The sequence below is a fragment of the Talpa occidentalis genome, unplaced genomic scaffold (genome assembly GCF_014898055.3).
Source record: "Talpa occidentalis isolate TD23 unplaced genomic scaffold, MPIMG_talOcc4v2.1 talOcc4.12, whole genome shotgun sequence".
NCBI classification, from domain to species: Eukaryota; Metazoa; Chordata; class Mammalia; order Eulipotyphla; family Talpidae; genus Talpa; species Talpa occidentalis.
In genome coordinates, this window is record NW_023601212.1 from 17,240,513 (window position 1) to 17,249,759 (window position 9,247).

General features: G+C 41.9%; 1 pseudogene; it reads right to left on the reverse strand.

The window, feature by feature from the left end:
- LOC119242077 (40S ribosomal protein S2-like) overlaps window positions 1-9,062 on the reverse strand; it is a 28,082-nt pseudogene extending 19,020 nt beyond the window's left edge.
- Between the last annotated feature and the right edge of the window lie 185 nt (window positions 9,063-9,247).

The window sequence follows — 9,247 nt, forward strand, 5'->3', positions numbered from 1 at the left end:
GGTCTCACTCATAGCAGGAATCTAGAAAACTTAAATAAGGGACCAGGAAAATGAATAACTATAAGAAAGTGAAAATCAAAATCAACAAAAAACTATGAACCAGAGACACTTTTAGGGGGGCGGGGGCGGGAGGGGAGGGATTGGGTCAGAATGGGGGGCTGCAATTGTATGGGGAATATAACAATAAAATTTATAAAAAAAAAAAAAATAAAATAAAATGGGCCAAAGACTTTAACAAAGAAAATAATCAGGTGGCTAAAAAACATGCTATATGTCATAAAGAAATGGAAATTAAAGCAAAAAGGTACCATGGCACACACCTATTGGAATGGAAATCCAGAACAGTGATAGCACCAAATGCTGGCTAGGATGTGGAGCAAGAGGAACTCTTAGTCATGCAAAAAATGGTACAACAGCTTTAGAAGACAGTTTGGCAGTTTTTTATAAAACTAAGCATACTCTTACCATGATGCTCCAGCAATTCTGCTTCTTGGTATTTACCCATATGAATTGAAAACTTATGTCCACACAAAAACCTGCACATGGATATTTATTGCAGCTTTATTCACAATTGCCAAAATTTCGAAGTAACCAAGATGTCCTTGAGTTTGTGAGTACATACATAAATTGTGGTACATTACGATGATAGAATATTATTCAGCACTAAAAAAATTAAAAGAGCTAACTAGCCATAAAAAGACATGGAGGAAGCTCAAATGACACTATTAAGTGAAAGAAGTCCACTGAAAAAAAACCTACTACTATATATGATAACTGGAAAAGCCTAAGTGTGAAGGTAGTAAAAAAAAAAAGCACTGGTTGCCAGGGTTTGAGATGAATAGCCAGAGCACATGGGATTTTTAGGACAGTGAAGATATCCTGTGTGATACTATAATGATGGAGACATGTCATTATACATTTGTCCAAATCCATAGGATGTACAATGTCAGGTGAGCCCTAACATATGTTATGGATTTTGGGTTATTATGGTAATGTCACTGTAGGTTTATCAATTGTAACAAATGTTCCATTCTAATGTGGAATGTTGATTGTGCACACAGGAGACATGGGAAATCTTCATACTTTTCTCTCATTTTGCTGTGACCCTAAAACTGCTCTGTAAAAAAAAAAAGTGTCTTTAAAAAAAAATTCAGGGCCCCCTAGTGGCGCAAGGGGTTAAGCGCCACACTATGAAGCAATCCATAGCCTGTGCAGCAGAGTTCAATCCCCGGCCAGCCAGAGGAGAAACCCACATGTCAAGGCAGACCTCTCCTGTCTTGCCTGCTGCTCTCCCTCAGCAGTGTATTTCCTTTTTTTTTTTTTTAAGATTTATTTATTTATACAAGCACTGGGTACATTCAGAAGCTCGTAAGGGTGAGAGAATTCACCAGAGCCAGAGGGGAGAGCAGAGCAGGAAGATTTACTGAAGTACACTGCTGAGGGAGCAGTGGGCGGCAGGAGAGGTCTGTGCGCCATGTGGAACCCTCCACGGTGGCTGGGGATTGAACCGGCGCTGCAGAGGCTGCGGGCAGCTTCGCAGCCCAGCGCTCAACCGCTGCGCCACCCAGGGAGGCCCTCAGCAGTGTATTTCAATCAGTCTACCTGTTCTGTTCCCCACTCTGTCTTTGGTGGATCCTCTCACCCCCCACATCTCTGGCCTATACTCCTTGTATGCATAAATAAATAATCTTTTTAAAATAAATTCAGTTCATATATCATTTTCTCCTAGAAGGCTTTTCTGACCACCCCACAATTTGAAGAGACAGAGTTGGGTTAAATATTCCTATTTTCACTTCTGAGTCTTCAATGCGCTCCTCTATCACTGTGTAATATAGTAAAATCATTTGTCCTTATGTCTGTATCTATCACTAGACTGTGAGTTCCTTTAGGGAAGGATATTACCTCACTCAGCTTTCCCCCTTTCCATGGCTTAAAAGAGTGCAAGTACATTGTAAGAATTCAATAAATATTTATGAAGCTATCCACAGCCACTGCAGCATGAGTTCGATCCCCAGCCAGGGAGCTGACCCACATGGCACAGCAGACCTCTCCTGTCTTGCCCGCTGCTCCCCTCAGCAGTGTATTTCAGTCAATCTGCCTGTTCTGTTTCCCACTCTGTCTCTGGTGAATGCTTTCACCCCTCCCCCTCTGGCCTGTACCCCAGTTCTTGTATGCATAAATAAATCAATCTTTAAAATAAAATAAAATTGACATAAGAGAGATCAACAGGAGAAAGACAAACTTAATTGCATATGTACAGGAACCCCCAAAGACATGAGGCTCCCTGACATGAGGCTATGGGGTTTGCATGCCATGCTGAGCTAGGGAGAAGTGTTAAGAGGGCCTGGGATTTCAAAGGAAGAAGACAATTTACATGGAGATGGGAAAAGCAAATGTTGTTAAAAAAATGTTCTGTATGCCATGCAGAGACAAAGGGACATAGTGAAGACTTTGAACAAACAGGCCTTGCTAATTTCCCCCAGTCTGCCATACCTAGTTCTTATGCTTTGTAATTATCTCTGATGAGTTTCCTTCCTGGTAAAGGTCTCCTATCTAAAGTCTAGCAGGCAGGTAAGGGAGAGGTTAAAGAAAAAATTTTTGAATCTGCTATATCTTAAAAATAACCATGTCAAAATAATCCTAATGCCAAAAGGACATATTTTGGGGTGGCAAATTTTGCACTACCACAAAAGCATACAAGAAGATGTGAGAATCTGCTAGAATATACTGGGACTGTGTCAGGTTATCTCATGAACCCAATTTTCCCTTTGAAGATTCCTGCTGATGAGTCCTAATCTTGACTTCAGTTCCCACATCTGCTCCCCTCAATTTTCATGGTCTTTTTTGAGACCTGATGTCATGTGGTGTCTATTCATCCTACATTGTACCCCCTCCGCCAGCTCCCCATTCACTTCCTGGCACTGGAGCTACGTGGAGAAACGAAACAAGGTTCCTGCCCTAGACGAATTCATAGTTAAAGAAAGAGACTTTTAAACAAATAGTAGAAACATCCCTGGACTCCTGACATTCAGAATTCAGGGTGCTATCTTAAGATACACCCTTAAAATCTGCAGTATAAAGACTTGTCATTTTAAAGAGGTGGACATTTAAATGAAACTATCTTCAGGATTGGTGGGCAATGAAAGCAAATCACTCAGCCAGTAAGTGAGGCCCAGATGCCTCAATAGTATATGCATTTCACCTGGCAATGGGGTTCTTTACTCCTCTTCAAGCACACTGTTCCACTCATTACTGATATCAAGTGTTGCTAAAATCATCAGGTGCATTTTATCAGAAAAAAAATGAGGGGTTCTCAAAACCCTCAAGAAAATTTTCTCATCAATATGAAAGGTATGTTTTATATACTTAAGGAAAAATTGATCACATATGTAGACCTGTATACTAAAAGGTACAAAATATTTCTTTCAGGGCCTCCCCAGTGGCGCAACAGTTGAGCACTGGGTTGCGAAGCTGCCCGCAGCCTCTGCAGCGCCGGTTCGATCCCCGGCTGCTCCCCGGCCACTGGAGGAGGGGTCCCACATGGTGCGCAGACCTTCCTGCCGCCCACTGCTCCCCTGAGCAGTGTACTTCGGTCCTTCTGCCTGCTCTGCTCCCCGCTCTGGCTCTGGTGAATTCTCTCACCCTCCCGCGCTTCTGACTGTACCCAGTGCTTGTATGTATAAATACATAAATAAATCTTTAAAAAAAAAAGACCTGTGATTTCAAAATATTTCTTTCAAATGAAAGAGATCTAAAATAATGGCACAATAAACAATATTCACAAATCAGAACTCAATGATTTTACAAAGCAATTCCCCCAAACTGATCTGTAGCTTATTTCTATAGAAATAAGCTTATTCGGGCCTCCCCGGTGGCGCAGCGGTGTGCTGGGTTGCGAAAGCTGCCCGGCCTCTGCGGCGCCGGTTCGATCCCCGGCTGCTCCCCGGCCACCAGAGGAGGGTCCCACATGGCGCGCAGACCTCTCCTGCCGCCCGCTGCTCCCCTCAGCAGTGTACTTCGGTCCTTCTGCCTGCTCTGCTCCCTGCTCTGGCTCTGGTGAATTCTCTCGCCCTCCGCGCTTCGACTGTACCCAGTGCATGTATAAACAAAACAAACAAACAAATAAATAAATCATAAATAAAAAAAAAATAAAAAAAAAAAAAAAGAAATAAGCTTATTCTAAATTTATATGGAAATGCAAATGATATAGAGGAGTCGATACAATTTTGAAAAACAAGGTAGCTGATACCTTGGTAGATGATATCATACAGATAGTATGATATCAATCTGATATCAAGAGTGATTATGTAGCTACAGTAATTAAGACAGTTTTGGCACTGTGTTAAGATAGGCACAGAGGGGCCTCCCGGTGGTGCAGCGGGTTGGGCACAGCAGGTTGAGCACAGTGCTGTGAGGCTGTCCGTGGCCTCTGCAGCATGGGTTCGATTCCCAGCCTGCCAGGGAGCTGCCCACATGGTGCGGCAGAACTCTCCTGCCTCGCCCGCTGCTACCCTCAGCAATGTCTTCAGTCCACCCATCTGCCTGTTCTGTTCCCTGCTGTGTCTCTGGTGAATCCTCTCACCCTCCCATGCCTCTGGCCTGTACCCCAGCTCTTGTATAAATAAAATAAATCTAAAAAAAAGAGATAGACACACAGATCAATGGAACAGAATAGAGAGTGTGAAATTGATCCACATATAAGGAGTCAATTGTTTCTCACAAAGGGCCCAAGATTACTCAATATTAAGACTTCACAACAAACAGTGCAGCAACAACCGGACAGCCACATGCATGAAAGCTAAATTTGTCTTTATTTTCACACTATACGCAAAAGTTACTTTAAAAGAATTACTGAACAAAATGTAAAGCTAAAGGTATAAAACCTCTAGAAGAAAACGAAAGAGAAACTCATTTTATTTTATTTATTTATTTTTAAAGATTTATTTTATTTATTTATTTATTTATTTATTTATACAAGCACTGGGTACAGTCAGAAGCGCGAGAGGGTGAGAGAATCCACCAGAGCCAGAGCAGGGAGCAGAGCAGGGATGGGAGCAGCAGGCGGCAGGAGAGGTTTGTGCGCCATGTGGGACCCTCCACCGGTGGCTGGGGAGCTTCCCAGGATCGAACTGGCGCTGCAGAGGCTGCGGGCAGCTTCTCAACCCAGTGCTGAACCGCTGCGCCACCGGGGAGGCCCAGAGAAACTCATTTTAACTAACAGAAGGCAAAGATTTCTTAAAGTAGGACTCAAAAAATTAAAAATGAAAATTTCACCAAACTTAAAAAATTCTGTTCTTCAAAAGATACTCCTAAGAAAATGAAAACTCAAGTCATAGAATAGGAGAAAAATGTTTGAAATATATGTTTGACAAAGGATTGGTATGCAGAATATGAAAGAACTTACAATTGAGTGACAAGTTGACAAAAAAACCTAATTTTTTAATAGGCAAAAGAGTTAAACAGGTATTTCACAAAATATGTAAGTAACTAAATAGAACTTGAGATGCTTACTGCTTTTAATCATCAGGGAAATGCAACTTAAAGCAACAGTGAGCTGTTACTACATACACACAATAATGGCTAAAATTAAGAATATGTCATCAAGGGCCTCCCCGGTGGTGCAGCGGTTAAGTGCTGGACTGTGAAGCTGCCTGCAGCCTCTGCAGCGCCAGTTCTATCCCTGACGGCTGGGCGAGGTCCCACATGGGGCGCAGACCTCTCCTGCCCGGCCCGCTGTTCCCCTCAGCAGTGTACCTCGTCATTCTGCCTGCTCTGCTCTCCCCTCTGGCTCTGGTGAATTCTCTCACCCTCCCGTGCTTCTGACTGTACCCAGTGCTTGCATAAATAAATAAATAAATAAATAAACCTTTAAAAAAAAATGTGTTATCAAGGATGCAGAGCAACTCTGTAATGCTCAAACTCTGCTGGTGAGACTATAGAAAGTTAAACCACTTTGGAAAACGGATGGTCAATTTATTATAATGTAAGACAAACATTTGCAATTCCATTCCTACATTTTTCTCCAACAGAAATGAAAACACGTGTGCACATAAAGACTTCTACATGAATTTTCATCCAGCAAAGCAACTCCATTAACTGCTAAAATGATAAATAGACTATTCATACAATGGAATACTACGAAGCAATAAAAAATAAATACTGACACATGCTATTAATAACATGGATTATCTCAAAAATATATTGTTAAACAGAAGAAACCAGAAACAAGAAAGTACTTACCATATAATCCCATTTTTTATATGAAATTATAGAAAAGGCAAAAACTGGCAGAAAGCAGATCAGTGTTTGGTCAGGACAAAATGCTTCATGCGCCAACTTGAGTAGGGTCCTGCTAACTAAAGATGGAACAATCTTGTTATCAATAAGCTTAGTAATTGCAATGGAATGAAACATATTAAATGTGCTTCCATCTATGAGTTCATAGTGAAACTAAAACACACATGCTGTTTTTAAAAAGAATAACATGACGGAAACATTTTTCAGTTGTGGAATGTTGTTATAACATGGCCTTTGCTATATTTCCAACAATATCTTGGCTTGATCTCAAATATTTTCAAATTGCGAAATAAGGTTATTAAATGAAAGGAATTTAGGCAAATAAAAATATGTTAATTTGTAAGGTCAGTGAAATTGTTTTTATCTGTTGAAACATTTGTTAATGTTTTTAAATCAACAAAATTTGAAACTCCTGTTATAAAAACCATCTGATCCTAGGTTCTACCCATAGAAATATCCTGAATTCATACTGCATATCCATTCTTAGTTCACATAGCTTTTTTTCCCTCTTTTCATGTCTGACATGCCAGGTCCTCTGAAATATCTCAGCTTTATTATTGCCAAGTAGTCTCCTAAATTCCAGGCCACTTAGGTGATGTTTCAACACTTCTCATTACCAAAGCCCTAGATTGACTTTTGATCACATTCACTCTAACCCATCTGAAGACTCCTATCTATCCACAGACATCTACTCAGGGTCTATATATTTTCTTTCTTTAGGTTGGCATTTTGTCATAAGGGAGAACAGATTAAGGAATGTGGAGAGCTACCACGCTGGGTGGGGACACATGGCACCCAGCCACCATGCAGAGCTTGGTGACACATGGCACCCAGCCTTGGAATATACATCCCAGGATGGTGACATACTCTCTTGAGGTTCAGATATTTTTGTTTTGGAAAGATGCAGACAAGTACAAGAATAACACAACATTCATATTCCCACCAAATAATTAACACTTAACTTTTTTGTCTAATTTGTGTCCACATTTTAATTATACATGTGTGGATACCTTCTCTTTATTTTTCTTTGTTAAGAAGACTAAAACTCCCTTTGACCCCCCCCCAAAAATATATATATACTTATAGATGTAGATAGACAGACAGATAGATAGATATAAAAAAAAATGTGGAATTCTAAAACCCATCAGCGTTAATGGAAAAATAACTTGTAGGGCAAACTCTCCTGATAGTTTTCAGCCAATTTGTCTCATAGTTAGATGACAGTTATTTTTACTTCTCACCACTCACAGACTGTGAATGGGGCCTCCTGGGGATGGGAGACTGCGTGTGGGAAGCATGAGTAGTGAGATAGAGTGTCTATGCCACCAGAATTATATTCCCCCATGTATCAGAAGGGAGGGTAAGAGCTGAGAAAGGACTTTAGCAATGATATAGTCCTTTTATTCTTACAGACATTGGGGGAAGAAAAGGTTAAAGAAGTCAAATGAGCAGAAGCTCTCAGACAAGAACCCAGGGCACCCTGAAGCCTACTTAATGGTCATTTCCACAGTACCAGTTGCATATTTTTGAAACTATAAATTATTTAGAAAGCTCAAACAAATTAAGGAGTTGAGCTCTCAATAAATTTCAGGGTTCAATGACATAAGAGATTTTGTCAAAACACCAAAAACAGACTGAGCTATGAAGGTATGTAAACATTTGAGAGGCTAATTTAAGAAGGTATAGTATTTCCTAGGGGCACACCTCCCTTGTTTATGTTTGTTAATTTAAAAATAGAAAACAAAAAAGTATAAAGATGGGCCATGGGTTCCACAAAGGCACAAATTCAACCCTTGATCATTCATTCCTCATTCAGCAGCACTTAGAGTTTCTACAATGGATCAGCCACTAAGTCAGGGGCCGGGACCCACAGAATCAGAGAGTATAGCAAAGCAGGGAAGACAGTGTATTAAAGTAGCAATCACCGTAAAGTGTGTCCAATGTTAAAACTGGGGAAACATGCTATTCTGAATGAATCCCTAGAGACTAATTCAAGCCCTTTCTCTCCTGTTATCAACGTATTTATGGGCTGCCTCTTTACACCATCAGCTGAGTTCCCCAAATACAAATTCTTTTCATTAAGACAACAAACATCAACTGAACACCTACCTACTGGTGTGCCATATATTGTGTGAGCATCTGCAGGTAAATTAGCAACGTAAAACTCATTTTGTATGAAGACATCATTTCATATGATGAATTTAGTACCACTTGACAGGGGTGATCTGAAAAACAATTTGATAGATCATGAAAAAGCTCTTGTAGTATTCTGTCAGCAGATTCTGTCAGCAAAATCAACACTCATTTTCTGAGCTCCAGAAGGCTCTACCTTATTCCCTGGCATAGGTTTAAACGAATACTATCCATCCTTAACAAAGGTTTCGCTACGAGGTTGTGCAGGGCTGTCTACTCTGACAGACCCCGCGTTTGGCATACACTCTATTCGATATTCATTTTGTAGCTGTGTCTTCCCCTAAACTGGATGGACCATTTAGGAAGGCTGTGGCAACTCACCACCCCATCATGGGGTGGTGGTCACCTAAAATCCCCACATTCATCATAAAACCAGAAAACTCCCCTCCTAACGCAGGGGACTGCTTTATTAACCATGAGGCCCTCTATCCCTCCCACTCCAGCAGTCTGGTTTGTTCCACCGGGGGAGGGGGGGGGGGAACGAAGCCCAGGGTGTCTGTGTGGGAAGGGAATGGCGTCAGTGTGAGGTCACGTACATTGTCCCGAAAGCCATGTCTACACAGCGGGGACATTCCCGCAGGATGGCGGGGCGCCCTGGAGGCCAGACAGAGAGGCCCGAGTCGCGCAGACGAGCCAGAGGAGCGCAGGGTGGAGAACAAAGCGGGCCACCTCGCGGGGCGTGGCGGGACACCTGGCGCAGCCCCGAGCGCCCCCCGGGAGGGAGAGCGGGAGCGGCGCGCCAGGCCGGGCCGGGCGG